A 4,570-nucleotide genomic window follows, 5' to 3' on the forward strand; every position below is an offset into this window, starting at 1 on the left:
AGGCTGGCCTCGAACTCATAACAATCCTCCTGCCTTAGCCTCCCGAGTGCTGGGATTACAGGTGTGCACCCCTACGCCTGGCATAGATCCTACATCTTAAGTAAAATTGTTAAATTTGTTCCTTTCAAAAGCTGTCTGAGCAAATCTTAAAGAAAAAGAGTATCTTTAGCAACTGTTATTGCAGTGTGAATGTTCTTAATTTCCTAATTATGTAGTAATTTTAAGAATAGTGTTTGTAATATATGTCAAAGATAAAGTGCACATATAGACAACATAATAATGGATTTTAATTAGTACTGATAGTGTCAGATGCAATGTTTTCTAGGAAGAAAAATGTATGACAGTAATCTTGTATGTTTATTCAGATGAATTACTTGTGTATATATAGCTTTTATTCACATTGTAGCCCTAATTAGTATAACAGTAGTAAAGTTTTGAGATTATCATAGGAAAATAGTAGTAGATTTTTCTGGCTGTCCTTAAAAAAGACAAATAAAACAGGTTCAGTGGTGTATGCCTGTAATCCCAGCTACTTTGGAGGTTGAAGCTGGAAGATTGGTAGTTCAAAGGCAGTGTGGACAACTCAGACCCTGTCTCAAAATAAATAATAAAAAAGGGCTGGGATGTAGCTTAATGGTGGAGGGCTTGCCTAGTATTTGTAAGGCCCTGGGTTCAATCCCCAATATTGCCAAGAAAAAGAAAAACTAAAACCTCTGATAAGCTAAATGCTCTAGCTTCTTTGAAAATTTATTAACCAATATGCTTATATCCTATTCTCTTGGCAGTAAATTAGAAAAATGGAAAAAGTAGTTCTCTTCTCATGCATTTTGTTATACTATACATTAAATCATGAACTTTGTGTATGTGTGCATATATGTGTGTGCATGTGCATGGGCAGTACTGGGAATTGAGCCGAGGGCCTTCCTTTGTACTGAGATACATCCTTAGCCCTTTAAAATTAAAAAAAAAAATTGAGACAAGGTCTTGCTGAGTTACCCAGGCTAGTTTTGAACTTTCAAATTCTTCTGTCTGAGCCTCCCAGAATGTTGGAATTACAAGTGTGCACCACTGCCCTTGGCTAAAACATGGGCTGATGCCTCTTCTTCTCCTTCTCCTCCTCCTTCTTATCCTCCTCCTCGTCCTTCTCCTTCTCCTTCTTGTTTGTTTTGAGACAGGGTCTCACTATGTAGCTTGGGCTGGAATTGAACTTGGGATCCTTCTCACTCAGTCTCCCAAGTGCTGGGATTATAGGTTTGCCTACCATGCTGTTTTATATCATGGACTTCTAACTATAACTGTGCTTAAAAAATTCTAATGGAGTGCCAGGCATGGTGGTGTATGCCTGTAATCCCTAATTAATATAACAATAGTAGTACCCAGGAGGCTGTGGCCGGAGGATTGCTGTGAGTTTGAGGCCAGCCTGGGCTACATAGTGCATTCAAGGCCAGCCTGAACAAAATAGTGAGACCCTGTCTCAACAACAACCAGAAAAATCTAATGATGTAATCTGATGTGATTATAAGTTGAATAAAAAAGGTTTCTTTGCAGTACTGTAGTCTACTAATGAGCCTGAAAAAAAATTTTTTCCCAGTCAGATCTTACTGGTACATTTTAGGTATATATAATGATCATATTCATCACAGAGAATTTGTACCTGTAGATGATATAACTTCGGTCATTTTTCCCCCATTCCCCCACCCTCCCTTCAACCTCCCTTCCTCTTCTTATTTACAAAAGCTGTTTCTATTATTCCTTCTTGTCTCATTTTTTTTTACTTTTCCCTTTTTTCCTTTTTCCCTCCCCTTGCCCTTGTTCTCTTGCCCATTGGAACATTTTCTTCGTATTTCACCATACCTATCATACATTTCAGTCCATATTTACATTTTCAGTTTCTCACACCAAGAAACAATTCGATATTTACATGTGTGTGTCTGATTTATTTCGCTGAAGAGTATGGTCTCAAGGTACATCCATTTACTTAGAAATGTTTTGAGCTTATCCTTTATGGCAGAGTAGTGCACCATTGTATAAAAGCCACATCTCTTTATCCATTTACCAGTTGATGGGTATTAGGGCTTTTTCGAAGATTTGGCTATTACAAACTGTGCTGTTGTAAACATGGGTGTGCATATATTGCTATGATATGATGCTTTTAATTTTGGGGGGAAGATACCGAGAAGGAGATCGCTGGATCAAATGGAATCTCTAGTTCTAGTTTTTTGATGAATCGCCCCCACTGATTTCTAGTGGTTGCACCAGTCTACACTCCTACCAACAGTGGAGAAGGGTTCTTTTTCCCTATAGCCCTACCAGCATTTGTTATTGGTTGATCTCTTAATAATAGCCATTCTGGGGTAGAATGGAATCTCAGCATTGTTTTAATTTATATCTCTCAAATGACCAGTGACTTGAAATTTTTTTCATATATTTATTTGCCGTTTGTACTTCTTCATCTGACAAGTGTATATTCATCTCAGATGCCCATTTTAGATTGCCCATCTTTACATTTGAGGGTGTCTGTTTTTTTGAGTTGAGTACTACTACAAAGTAGTAATCCTTTGTCTGAGGAACACTGGCAAAAATTTCTTCCCCACACTGTGGGTTGTCTCTTTACTCTGCTGATTGTTTATTTTGCTGTGCAAAAGATTTTTAATATGATGAGATCCTAGTTGTTGATTCTTTGTGATAGTTGCTGTGTGATCAGGGTATTGTTTATAAAATCTTTGCCTACACCTGATGTCTCCTAGAGTTCTACCTACTTTATTTTCCACTAGATTTAATGTTTCTATTTTAATATTTAGGTCTTTGATCCATTTCTATTTTAGTTTAGTGTATGGTGGAAGGTATGGTCTAATTATAATTTTGGACATGTAGCAAACCAGTTTTTCCAGCATCATTTATTAAAGAGTCTATCTTTTTTTCCAATGAATGTGTTTGGCAACTTTGTGAAAGATAAGGTGGCTAAGTATGTCTGGAGTTGTTTCTGAATCTTCTAATTTGTTCCATTGATTTTTGAGTCTGTTTTTTTGCCAATACCATGCTGTTTTTATAATAATAGTTTTGTAGTATAATGTCAAGTATGGGATTGTGATGGTCCCACCTTGCCTTTGTTGCCCAGAATTGCCTTTGCTATTCTAGGTTTCTTCTGGTTCCATATGAATTTTAGAACTGTTTTCTCTAATTCTGTGAGATGTGCTGTTGGAATTTTGATCAAAATTGCATAATCTGTATAACAATTTTGGAAATGTGACCGTTTTTACTGTACTGATTCTTCCCACCCAAGAACCAGGGATATCTTTCCATTTTCTGATATCCTCTTTAGTCTTCTTTTTCAGAGTACTATAGTTTTCCATGTAGAAGTTTTTTACTTTTTTTGTTAGATTGATTCCTAGGTACTTCATTTTGGGGTTGCTATTGTGAAAAGTGTTGTTTCCCTAATTTCTCTCTCAGTGAGCTTGTTATTTGTGTGCAGGAATGCTATTCATCTTTGAGTGTTGACTTTGTAAACTATGCTACTGAATTTGGTTATTAAATCTAGAAGTCTTTTCAGTGGAGTTTTTGGGATCTTCTATGTAGAGTATCATGTCATCCACAAATAATAGTAATTTAGCTTCTTCCTTTCCTATTTTTTTTTTTTTTTTGAACTGGGAACTGAACTCAGGACCTCATGCTTTCCAGCTAGGCCCCATGCCACTGAGCTATACCCTGGGCCTCTCCTTTCCTATCATTATTCCTTTTATTTCTGTCTCTTGTCTAGTTGTTCTGGTTAAAGTTTCTAGAACTATATTGAATAAGGGTGGTGACAGTGGACATCCTTGTGTTGTTCCTGATTTTAGAGTAAAAGCTTTCATTTTTTGTGATATTGGCTACTCGTTTGTCACAGGTGGCTTTAATCAGATTGAGATAAAGATCATCTATTCAAATTTTCTGTAGGTTTTTTTTTTATCATGAGTGGGTGTTGGACTTCATCAAAAGTGCATCTGTTGAGGTGATCATACAGTTTTTGTCCTTGGCTCTGTTAATATGGTCTGTTACATTTATTGACTTGTGTATGTTGAACCATCCCTGCAACCATGGGATGAATCCTACTTGGTCATGGTGTATAATCTTCTTGATGATTTGCTGCATTCTGTTTGCAAATGATGCAAAAAAATGCATTTCAATATCTTACTGAGGATTTTTACATCTATGTTCATTTGGGAGATTGACTTGTAGTTCTCTTTCTTAGTTGGGTCTTTCTCTGGTTTTGGTGTCAGGGTAATGCTTGCTTCCAGGAATGACTCTTTGGGAGTATTACTTCTCTTTCAGTTTCATTAAACAGTTTGACAAGTAGTGATATTAGGTCTTCTCTAAATTTCTTATAGAGGCCAGGCATGGTGGCAGGCACTAGACAGCCGCTTTTTAAATTTGATTTAACTAAATAAATTTTATTTTATTGTTATATACTTCTTAGCTAGACAACTATTCTACCACTGAGTTACACTTCCAGCCCAGGAAAGGTATTTTTAAATACATTTTAAATTTTGTTCTAGCTGGGTGTGGTAGTGCACACTGGTAATGCCAGCACTTA

At 36.5% G+C, this 4,570-nt stretch overlaps 1 protein-coding gene across 2 annotated transcripts in view; it reads left to right on the top strand.

Moving 5' to 3' along the window:
* Nucleotides 1-4,570, top strand: part of Piwil2 (piwi-like RNA-mediated gene silencing 2) — an 81,805-nt gene that overhangs the window by 5,106 nt on the left and 72,129 nt on the right. The gene's annotated exons all lie outside the window — the stretch shown is intronic.

Source organism: Chinchilla lanigera, unplaced genomic scaffold (assembly GCF_000276665.1).
Source record: "Chinchilla lanigera isolate Chin_1 unplaced genomic scaffold, ChiLan1.0 scaffold00002, whole genome shotgun sequence".
Classification (NCBI taxonomy): Eukaryota; Metazoa; Chordata; class Mammalia; order Rodentia; family Chinchillidae; genus Chinchilla; species Chinchilla lanigera.